Raw genomic sequence first — 12,700 nt, forward strand, 5'->3', positions numbered from 1 at the left:
AAACGCAATTCATTGTATTAAAAAGCGCTATACGTATTAAAATTTCCAACAGTACTGACTTAACATCTCCATATCCTTTCACCAATTACTAGCATGACTACAACCAAATACGCCTAGTACGAACATATACTCACTTGTCCACTGTAACAGATGCAGAACCGGAATAACTGTTAAGCCACACTCAAAAGACAGTTCAATACCTTTTAAAATTCAATACCTTTAATTTATTTAAAGTTCATCTGAATGATACACAAGAATGTTATCGACCTCTTTTGCGAAAGACAAATGAAATTTGTTCTTATCTACAAGACAAACAAGACAATGAAATTCATCCTACTATACGAGATAAACAAGTTAGTTCGTTGATACCGTCATTATATACTCGACAGCGAGGTGTTGTTACGGACACATGCTTACACTTGATTGTATCCGTTGGAGGATAGTCCTTCTTGAACGTTACACGTGTGTAATGTCAGTCGGTTATCTAGTGCGTGTTCCAGCTAATCGTGACAGGAACCCATTTCATGAGCAGAAGTACAAGATTGCTGTGTACCGCCACGCGAGTGGCAATACACGTGATGCTGCGCATCTGTGCCAAAAATACATCCCACAGTATTACGTGCGTGATTTACGCATCTTTTCTGCAGCTCTCACCTACCTCGGGAGGGTTTTGACGATGGTCGTTGCACGAACTTCCAATCCAGTGCTTTCACCTTCATTATTGTTTACAGAAGTTGAAGCAAAATAGCTCTGAGCACTATCGGACTTAACATCGGAGGTCATCAGTCCCCTAGAACTTAGAACTACTTAAACCTAACTAACCTTTGGATTCGAACCTGCGACCGTAGCGGTCGCGCGGTTTCGGACTGGACGCCTAGAACCGCTTGGCCACACCGGCCGGCCGAAGTTGAAACATTTAAGAGGAAATGGCGTAGATAATTTTCACAGTAAACACTTTCGTATCTATGACAATCTTCACTGTACAATTCAGGATAATGAGCCGCAATGGTTTAAGATGAATGTACTTGAGGAATGATAAGTGGCTGTCCCGAAGACCAGTACATTCCGCGGGCCCAATACAATTTGAAACTCGTCTAATCAGGCAACATGCTTCCGTTCATCAACAGACCAATGTCGGTGTTGACGGATCCAGGCGAGGTGTAAAACTTTGTGTTATGCAGTCATCAGGGGTACACGAGCAGGCCTTCGGCTCCGAAAGCCCATATCGATGATGTTTCGTTGAATGGTTCGCACGCTGAGACTTGTTGATGGCCGAGCATTTTAAATCTGCAGCAAGTAGCGGAAAGGTTGCACTTCCGTCTCGTTGAACGATTCTCTTCGGTCGTCGTTGGTCCCGTTCTTGCAGGATCTTTTTCCGGCTGCAACGATGTCGGAGATTTGATGTTTCACCGGATTCCTGATATTCACAGTACACTCACGAAATGGTAGTACTGGAAAATCCCTGTTCATCGCTACCTGGGAGATGCTATGTCACATCTCTCGTGCGCCGACTATAACGCCACACGTAAATACTGATAACCAGCTATTGCAGAACAACAACTGCGCTAGACACTTGTTGTCTCACATAGGTGTTATCGACCGCGGCACCGTCTTCTGCCTGTTTACAAAATCTCTGTATTTGAATACGCATGCCTATACCCATTTCATTGGCGCTTCAGTGTAAAATACAAACAATTTACACCGCATATATCCACGGTATTTCAATAAACTAACATTACAGTTGAGCAATGTTATTGTAATGATTCCATTTCCACAAATATTACGTTCAAGAAAGAAAACAAAATTGGACTAGGGTCATATTGGTCGCAGTGGTACACAGAGCAAAAACCATGAATAAATTTTAATGTGTTGCAGATATAAAAATGAACGAAAAATCATTGTATACAGTTGACTCACGGGGAGAAAGTCATCTATTTCGAAAATGGATATTTCGGAAACTAGGGAGATATATACTTCCAATGTGATTATGGGATGATATTGAACCCAGTGTTATTAGGGGGTTAAGCCTGAACATCTGCCTACTGTCTGCTTACATCAGTGCAATGTAGCGTGCACTGGCAGAGCTTCTGTGCAAGGTTGACACCGTCGTAACACTGCCTTCGATTCACTGTATTTATGGTTGGTTACACCTGGTTATGAGTCTCCTGGCTCACACTATTTTGTACATTATTTGCAATAGTAACTGGCTCAGAAAATTATTTGTGTGTGGTTTAATTATGCTCTTGTATCTGTAACATAAATTTGTTCACATTTTGTACCTGTGGGTCTTTTGAACATTACGAACTAAGTCTGCATTAACATCTACGTGAATACTCTGCTATTCATTAATATCCGGCAGGGGGTTCATCAGACAACCTTCACACGGAATTGGCAAAGGTCCCGAGTTCGAGTCTCGGTCCTTCACACAGTTTTGATCTGCCAGGAAGTTTCATATTAGCGCACACTCCGCTGCAGAGTGAAAATCTCATTCTGGAAACTTTCATACTATTTCTCTATCGATCCATTCCCATATGGCGCGCGTAAAAAACAAACACTTAAATATTTCCATGAGAGTTGGGATTTCTCATATTGTATCACTATTCTAATGTCTCTCTACGTAGGTAAGCGTCAAGAGAATATTTACACACCCTGAAAGTTGGTTCAAAAAATGGTTCAAATGGCTCTGAGCACTATGGGACTTAACAGAGGAAGTCATCAGTTCCTTACAACTGAGAACTTCTTAAACCTAACTAACCTAAGGACATCACACACATCCATGCCAGAGGCAGGATTCGAACCTGCGACCGTAGCGGCCGCGCGGTTCCGAACTGAACGGCGTAGAACCGCTCGGCCACACTGACCGGCTGAAAGTTGATTAAAAATCCTTGAAAAGATCTCGCGGCAACGAAAAACGGCCTTGTTTTAATGAATGGCGCCAGAAATCGCGTATCCTATCACTGACACTCTATGTAGTATTACGCAATGGTACAAAACGAGCTGCCCTTGTCTGATCGTTTCCTATGCCGTCCGTCAGTACTATCTGATAAGTGTCCCATAACGCGATACTCTCGCAGTGAACGGACAGGCGTAGTGTATCTAACATAGATATTCTGCCAATAAAACGCAGTCTTTCGTTCCCTTTAGTTCAGTTGCTCTATGGATTGTGTGGTCTAGCCTCTAAGTAGAATTCAGTTCTAGTATTTTGCCGTAATTTATATTGGCTTCTCAGTCACAAAGTTTTCTTCTGTTCATTGCGTATTCATCAACCTTCGTTGCCGGCAACTGTGGCCAAGCGTTTCTACGCGCTTCAGTCCGGAACGGCGCTGCTGCTATGGTCGCGGGTTCGAATCCTGCCTCGGGCAGGGATGTGTGTGATGTCCTTAGGTTAGTTAGGTTTAAGTAGTTCTCAGTCTAGGGGACTGATGACCTCAGATGTTAAGTCCCATAGTGCTTAGAGCCATTTGAACCATTTCTTGAAACAATTAATTACTGTTATGTTGATTACATTCAGTGACTTTCACTCATAGATTGTGTACTATTCATTATGGAGCCGTTAACATAGCTTTTAACTGCTATTACCTGAGTCACAGGTGTTGACTTTTCACTCCAAATATGCAGTCTAGCAAAGGAGTTTGAAAATACAACGTGTGGTGCGACTCAACATCTCGACTGTAAGGTAAAACAGCATCAGTAAACTGAATACCAGAAAATTACTGGTTCACCGTTGTTCTCGTGTACTTTCAGAATAAATCATGATCTTTCACAATAATGGGCAAAAATAGCTAATCAGGACAGGTTTCAAACCTACACTCACTTTGTGCTGAGGAGACACACGTCTACAGTACACAACTGAGCGTTTGTAGTAGATGCTGAAGACACGGTCATTTTGTAACAAAGGTTGCATTTTCTTCATTTCCAGTATCGACCTAAATGCTTTACTCATAAATTTCGAACACGCCATTCTCTGATCTAGTAGTAAGAAATAACATAGCATGAAATCTTCCTCAAGTACCGAAAACTATCGTCACCATACACTGACATCTTTCCGAACTTGGCAGGGAGGCAGCACCACCCAACATGCAAAGCCAGAATTATAAAATTTTGTAAAACAATCCCAGGGTTTCCCAACAATGTGTCACATTGTTGACAGGAGGACTATCTTGACTATCTCTTGAGGTCAGTGGGCAGTAGCCAGACATGAGTACTTTAATAATGATAATATTGAAACCACAGCTGTATTCAATAAACGACGTTGGAATACAATACAGCTGTTGGTTTCAATATTATCATTATTGAAGTATCTTGATTGCATCTTGGAATGTTAAAGTGTGGGTCCACCCCGCCAAATTTTCCATGGTTTAGGGTTTACCACAAGCATTCAGACGAATGCCGTGGTGAGCTGTAGTCATCAACCCTATTTACAACATGTAGCAATCAAACACCTTTGTTAAACATTATCTACGTCACTAAATCTTAAGAAGCCCGCCCGGCTAGCCGCGCGGTCTAACGTGCTGCTTCCCGAACTGGAAGGCGTGCCGGTCCCCTGCACGAATCCGCCCGGCAGGTTTGAGTCGAGGTCCGGTGTGGCAGCCAGCTTGCGGATGGTTTTTAAGGCGGTTTTCCGTCTATCTTGGCAAATGTGGGTTGCTTCCCCTTATCCCGCCTAGTTACACTATGTCGGCGATTGCTGCCCAAACACTGTCTCCACGCACATGTACTCCATAATTACTCTACCACACAAACATTTGAGGTTACACTCATGTGGTATGAGACGTTCCTGGGAGAGGTGTCCAGGTGACCACCCACTGTGGGGGCGCAACTGCACAATAACCCTGGGTTCCGTGTGGGGCGGCAGCGATCTGGGTGTACTGCTGTGGCCTGTTGTGAAGCACTGAGGCCCATGGCAGGGCGAAGCCTCTGCGTCGTTTCTAGGTCCCCAGTTTAATACACAGGTCTGACACCTACCCAAATGCTTTCTTCGTGGGCAGACGTTCATACAAATGCTACGGATCCTACCTCAACGACGCGATGATTAACACCTTCAAAGATCCAAAGACTCGTCTGCCTTTAGTCTGCAGACGCGTTTTGGTTGAAAGACATACTTACTATTCTAGATATAAGAGTAATGTACATACAATAAATACAGAGTCTCTAATCATCAGTGTTTTGGAATATACCAAATTCTGTCTGTCTGGTGTCCATATATCAACCCACTGTCTGGATTACACAGAAAATGCCAATTCCTGTGGAGGCCTATGCTTGCATCTAGAGTAATAGGTGTCTGGAAGAAGTTTCGGGCTGCATGAAGGAGTCGCAGCGTCATGGCCGGGTATTTGGAACCACACTTTTACGCTGGAATCGAATCACTCAAAGAGGCTGACGAAAGTGCATTGACGTAAAAAGAATCATCGTTTAAAATTAACTGAATCTTTGACTGGAAATTCGAAATCGTTTCAATTCATCACACAGGCCGTGACAGGGCGTTTAAAAAAGTGTCATGTATCCCTACAGGAGGTAGTATTGGCCAAAAGTAGAAGCAAGATTCCTATGGTATGTCCGAAACCCAGTACCTGTTGAGATGTGGGCCACAGTGTTGTATCGTTCCCATCTGTCTGTTACTTAGAAGTAGACACAACAGGCAGTGCTGCATACCAGACACATACGCAGCACTTCTTTTCAGTGATTTATATACCTTTTTAAATACTTTTGGGTCCAGTCGGATCACTCCTATAATGGACGTGGATTGTCGATGGGTTGAGCATACACCAATGCCTTTACATGTGCCTCAGTAAGAAATCCAAAGGATTCAAGTTCAGTGAACGAGCAAGCCATGCCTTCGGACCACATCGACCAATCCATCGCCCATGAAATATTGCACCGAGGACTGTTGCACAGTGCGTGGATCATAAATCATAGTCGCTGTCCAGCTGTAAGGGTAACGTTCTCCAATAGCGCTAGTAATTTATCGTGCAGAAAGAGGTGATACACAGGATGCATCAGTTTGTTTGCTAAAGTGTGTGGGTCTCTAACCAACAACTCCTCCCATAGGTTGATACTGAAGCGATGCTGATCCCTCACCGCCTTGATTGCACGAGGATATGAATCTGCCCACACGTGTTTGTTGTGGTTATTTACTACGCCACCTCCTGTGATTCCTTGCTCGCCTGTAAATAAAATGATGACTGTGGATTGTAGATCTTAACGGCAGAGTTACCAATGGATATTGGTTTCTGGACATATCATTATAGCAACTTTCCTTCAACACCAGCGCTTGTAGGGATTGTGATACTTGTTTTAAGCACCCTGTATGATCAGTGTGAATAGTGAAGTGTCCATTGATGATACCACACCGATAGTGAAACATGTTTGCGATTTGGACTCAAACTAATCTGTGAACATTGCTTAGACCTGTCTCCCGATTCCGTCACACAATAAAACAGCCTCGCAGAAATTTAAGACGAATCTAAATGCTAACTGAAACTATAAAGACTGTCTTAAAAGGCGTATCGTACGGAGGATACACTACAGGAACTAAATGAAATGTATTCGCAGTGGCGAATATGGACAATGATCAGCTGTATAACGGAATGACGACAATGAAAAGATATGCCGCATGCACGATTTCCTGCCAGACCCAAACTTCCATACGTCGTCAACAATGTGTCTATACCCGGACCGCTGAAACATTGCACTTGACGTTTGCGTATGAAGTTGGCAGTGTAACAGAGTAACAAGTGAAGAACGACAGGCACTAGGCGTTCAGCGTGGGGCGCCAGCCAATCACAGCGCAGTGAGCACTGCTGTTACTCACGTGCTGTGACGTCAAAGTTCCCGCGTTGCCGGCTTTGTTTAGTGAATGTGTATACAAGTGAGTTGTGTGTTGTTTACCGCGTGTTTTCGTTGTAGTGTGTGCTATATCGTTGTGACTTTTGTTACGTCGTGAGTTTATTTTCTTGGAAAATGCCACCGAAAAGACTTCGTTCACCTAGTGACAATCCTTTACGTCGAGGGGTGCCGCTAAACAGCCAGGCACTGGAGTTGCTACGCAGAACTCGTGAGTTTTACGAGCAGGAAAAAAACTACGTAAGCATTCATGGACAGCCATCAATTCCTGCCGACAAAGTGGTGGAACGTACGTCGAAAACTCTTGGTATTAGTGCAAGAACGTTAGTAAGTAAGGGAGTATTACTACAAAACTTGGAAGATACTGAAGTGAGCCGTAATGATTCCGAGCTGTCTGAATCAAATAATACATTTTTATCAACCACAGGAAAGAAGAAAAAGCGGGGTAGTCCTATCACAGATTTAGATTCTTTCCAGACTGATGCAGTTCGTAGGCATGTTTATGCTTACTACAGCAGAAAAGAGTATCCGACTGTAGCTAAGTTATTAATCTCTTTAAAAGAAAGTGAACTCTTCAGGGGTGGTAAAACATCACTAAAAATTGTGCTAAAAATATGGGTTTCCGTTACAAAACGCTAGACGGACGCAAAGTACTATTAGAGAGGGCACATATTGTTACCGCTCGTAGCATTTTCTTGCACAAAATTGTGGGCAGAGACATTCATTCCATAATTTGGCTAGACGAAACATGGGTTAATGCCGGGGAAGCTGTCAGTAAATGTTGGACGGATAACACACCCAGCAGTAGCGACCATCAGCCGACGGGAAGAGGATCTAGATTAATTGTGGTCCATGCAGGCTCCTCCAGTGGTTTTATCCCTGACGCACTTTTAGTTTTTAGATAAAAAAAGACTGGTGATTACCATGAAGATATGGGACACACACGATTTGTTGTTAAAACAATTTCCTGTCCATACAGCAATTGTAATGGACAATGCTCCATATCATTCGGTGATACAGAACAAAGCCCCAACTACAAATGATCGGAAAGAAGTTATGGTGCAGTGGTTACAGGCTCGAAATATTGCAGCGGATATGGGTATGACAAAGGTTCTGTTATATTCTCTTGTTAAAGAAAATAAGCCTACGACACCTACATATGTAGTAGACGAAATTGCCAAGGAGCAGGGTCATACTGTAATAAGGCTGCCACAATATCACTGCCATTTCAACCCTATTGAGTTAGTATGGAGTGACGTAAAAATGTACGTAAGGAACAAAAACAAGTCCTTTACAATAACAGAGGTGGAAAAGCTGTTGTGTGAAGCTCTTGTGACTGTGGACGCAGCCTCATGGAGAAAAAAAGTAGAGCACGTCGAGAAGCTTATACGAGCAGCACAGACAATAGAAGGCATTATCAGTGGCCATGAACAATTAATGATTTGTCTTGCCGATGACGACGATGAAGACGGTTTTAGCGATGAATCGGACAACAGTGACGATGGCGAGCTGGATGGAATTGCGCCATTATCGCTGTAAATTGGTGAGTGAAAAAATTCTGATATTGGTTATTTACTGCAATCTCGGTTATTATTTATTTTGTAAACTACCTACATTATTGATTTTAAAGTACCAGTCGTCAGATGCTTGTTTTTTGTATTTCTTTGCTCCGTTATCGAAAGGGTGCGCATTGTTATGCTTTAACATGCATTATTATACTGTTGTTTACTTCCTGTCATTGTAGTACAACTAAAAACGAGTTTTTATATACATTGTAATTGTTCAATCGCTTGTATTTACGAGACGAGACGGAAAACTGTATCGTCTGCTGTGTATATAGAGGCTGCTGTTGCAACATCGCTATTACAGTATAGCCAACCTAACTAGACAAAAAGCGAACTGTCAAGTGCAATGTTTCGCCGGAGGGGGTATACAACCTTTATATATATTCCCAAACAGAGGAGACATTTTAAAGTCGCTTGCCCGATGGCGGCGGATACATACGATATTGTAGTGCATGTGTTATTCCGAATTGCAATGCAATGTTCTTTCGGGAATGCATGCAAAGAAAAATTGCATCGTGATTCGAAACAACATAGGCACAACAATATCGTAATCTGTCGATTACATGAAATGTTGAAAAAAAATCAGCTGTCATCGGATACTGTCTCTCCTATGAACGTGAAATGAAATACGAAGATACCAGCTTCGAGGTACAGGCGCCTAACATCTTAGACAATGTAACCAACGATACAATGGAGATTTAATTAACAAGGACATAAGCTTTAGCTTAAACAAAGCGCGGAATCCGTTGCTCAGTTGGCTTCCATCACTTTAGAAAAATGTTGATCCTATCTCCATGCTCATAGATACGATCCTCTTCAGACTTTTTTGCTGATGTGTATTGTCTTTTGCCATTTTCTTTACTTGCAACGCTTTTTTTACGGTCTGGTGCAGCCTCATATTTTGTCTTAAATTTCTGTGAGACTAGGGTGACCATACGTCCCGATTAATCGGGATTGTCCCGTTTTTTGAGATTCAAAAATTTGTCCCGACTTTTTTTTAAAAAATCTAGAAATTTGTCCCGATTTTCAAGGATTATTTTCAGACATTTACAAAGTGGTTAAAATATTTTCTGAGTGTCTATTTTATAAACTATCAATTGAAACTGACATTCCGTACGTTGGTACCCAGTGATAATGTATAGCTTAAGCACTATAATAGTTGCGTACTCATATTTTCTTTGCCTTTGCTTGCCGTTGTTGTCAGCACTCGGTATCAGTTTCGTTAAGTGCTAGCACGTCGTGGCGATGCCGAAACGAAAATCAGTTTTCGGAAGAGCTTCAGAGGAAATTTCCTTGCTTCACTGCTACAGACAATGACTGTTCAGCAAAATGTAACGTATGAAACTGTGCTGTATCCGTGTCTCCTGGTGGTGCTGCAGATCTCAAGCATCATATGGAATCAGAGAAACACAGGAAGAATCTTCAGATACCTCGCAAAAAATGGCGAGATATTTTGTAACTTCAAATACACAGAAACAGAAAAACGTAGCTGCAGCAGAAGGAAGCTTGTCATTCCATGTTGTTAAACACCACCAAAGCTATCGTTCTAATGACTGCAGTGTTCAACTAAAAAAAAAAAAAAAAAGACTTCCTGATTCTATGACTGCAGAAAATGTTTCTTGTGGAAGAACAAAGTGTGAAGCAATTATCAACAATGTTATAGCTCCGCATTCCCAGAAACAGGTAATGGCTGCTGTAAACAGTGCAAAATACTTTTCAGTATCTACTGATGCTAGTAACCATGGGCATCAGAAAATTTTTCCTGTGATCGTTCAGTATCTTTCTGTAAGTGAGGGTGGTCTGCAGACGAAATTGCTTGATCTTGATAAATTGCAGAACGAAAAGTCAGAGACAATTCCAGTTATCTTTCTCATGTTATACAGTCATTCAGTACCATTACAAAGTGTGCTGCATTTGGTGCATACTAATTGTAATTTTGAGGGGTTAATGAAGTAGGAGGGTAATCATGTTTTAACACATCTGAAAGAAAAATTAAAAAACTCTAACATTGTTGGCATAGGTTGTCCAGCACATGTTGTTCATAACACACTGCAAAGTGCTTGTGATATTTTACCTATTGACATTGATTGCATTGTCATGAAGCTGTACAACCATTTTCATATTTTTTCTATTCGTGTTGCAGAACTCACTGAATTCTCTGAATTTGTTGGTGTCACTTACAAAAATTTAGTTTCCTTTTCCAAAACAAGGTGGCTTTCATTGTTGCCAGTCATAGAAAGGATCTTGAAAATGAATGAACCTTTGAACTCTTACTTTTTGTCACAGTCTAACTCAAAGTGCCCTGCGATCTTAAAGAGTTTTTTCAGTGATCCTATAAATGAATGTTATTTACTTTTTGTACATTCACAAATGAGTGTTTTCCAGCAATCCATTCTGAGCCTTGAGAAACAGAATAATTCCATATGTGAAGTATTAGCGGTCTTAAATAAAGCTTTGACAAGTCTAAATTCAAGGAAACATGAGCATTTTGTACCACTAAGTGTAAAAAAACTGCTGAATGATTGTGATGACCAATCTCTTAAGAAATTTTACATAGCAGTATCAACGTTGTAAGATGATTCAGTGGACTATTTATTCCCATGATTACAGGGAATAGGCGAGTTTTCCGTATTCTCATGGATGATGCTCACAGAGCCACCAGAAGGGTCAGTAGTTGAAAATACTTTAATGTGGCTAAATGAAAAGGGCATTCTAGTAAATTTGATGAAATGGTTCATATACAGTCATTTGTAAAACAGACAGTGAACAATGGAATCAGTTGATGGCACATGAAAAATGGTGTAGGTTTTTCAGATGTTGCCAGTGTAATGAACAGTTCAGAGAATCGCTTAATGTAGCGCAGTACTTCTTTTCACTCCGTGCCCACAATGCAAATGTTGAATGAGTTTTCAGCTTACTATTGTCACAGTGGACATATGAGAGGAATAGATTTACGGCGAGGAGCGTGAAGTGTATTTTACTGACCTGCTTAAACTTCAGTAAATACAGATGCACTGACTTCTATTCATACCTATTAGGCAGACCTGAGTGTTGAATGAAATTTCATCTTCGAAGAAATATGATGGCAGTGTGGAATCCACAAAACCGTAAATTCCTTGTGTTCACCAATAACTATTTTTGTAGTGATTGTTACTGTATGTCTTTCTACATTCTGTGTTATAAATGTTACATTTCTTAATAAGTAAATTTCTGAAATCTTGAAATGTACTTCTTTCCAGTCTTTCCGTTCTTTGTTTGGTTTTGTACACACACACACACACACACACACACACACAAATATCAGTGAAGGCTATATTTGCAGAGGAAGAAGAAATGTTAGCATTAAAAGGGATATTTAACGAGAAATAAAAATTGTCCCACTTTTTGGCCAAGAGAATCTATGAAAGTCCCACTTTTGTCCGGAGAAAATATGGTCACCCTATGTGAGACCGTTGTAAACAGGAAGGCTTGCACAGCCATTGTCGATTGACGATTACGTCGCAGCATTTTGAAACTGAAACCCCTATTAAAACTTTGGAGTGGTTCTCTTCAGAGTGACTTAAGGCAGTTTTATTTCTTGATGGCTTCGTAAAACAATCGCCTGAACCGCGCACAACCTGTCGCGCTCAAAGTCTGGTTGGTTGCCGAATATCGTGGAGAGGAAATAGCAAGTGGGCAGCAGACCGAAATATTTCGCCAAGAAATCCTAAGAGATCAAAGTATACTTTGTTGTAACACAGATGGCGCTGGCGCACTTAATCACTCTGATCCACGCGCGGAGCCCGTTGATCCCAACGGCGGCCGCAGGGTGCCGGGAGTCCCGTCGCGGCGGCTTAGAGCGTGGATTACGGGCGCAGCTGCGCTGACCCGCACAAAGGCCGGCTCACCCACCTGTTGCTCGCTACTGTGCGTGCGTCGACCTGCGGAGTCGGGTTCCACTCGCGTTCGGCTGCGCTCGGCTCCGCTCGCGGACGGCGTCCAGTCGGTAACTGGCTGGCGGCGGCGGCGCGCGCGTTACCAGTATGCAAGCCGCCGCGGCCTGTGCCAGAACCCCCCACCACAGCGCACGGTGATCGCCTGCGTCACGCCAGCTGCAGACCCTGCCGGTGCCGATAGCGCGCAAGGCTTTCCGCGGCTTGCGTCATCGCCGAGTACACCGGCTTCCAGGCACTTGGAAGGCGTCCCTGCCTCAATCTACGTCGCTGCACGGCCGTCTGCCAAAACAGCTGAGCGCCACGTTGTCCCTCAGCTGTGGAGGCGTGGAATGCCTTCCTGTTTTCCCGTCACTGTTG

At 42.5% G+C, this 12,700-nt stretch overlaps 1 protein-coding gene across 1 annotated transcript in view; it reads right to left on the reverse strand.

The window, feature by feature from the left end:
• Positions 1–12,471, reverse strand: part of LOC126272360 (monocarboxylate transporter 1-like) — a 212,555-nt gene extending 200,084 nt beyond the window's left edge. Inside the window, exon 1 of the mRNA XM_049975171.1 lies at positions 12,300–12,471. The gene's annotated coding sequence lies outside the window, so the exon portion shown is untranslated. The remainder of the gene's footprint in view (positions 1–12,299) is intronic.
• Positions 12,472–12,700: the final 229 nt, after the last annotated feature.

Source organism: Schistocerca gregaria, chromosome 5, assembly GCF_023897955.1.
Source record: "Schistocerca gregaria isolate iqSchGreg1 chromosome 5, iqSchGreg1.2, whole genome shotgun sequence".
Classification (NCBI taxonomy): domain Eukaryota; kingdom Metazoa; phylum Arthropoda; class Insecta; order Orthoptera; family Acrididae; genus Schistocerca; species Schistocerca gregaria.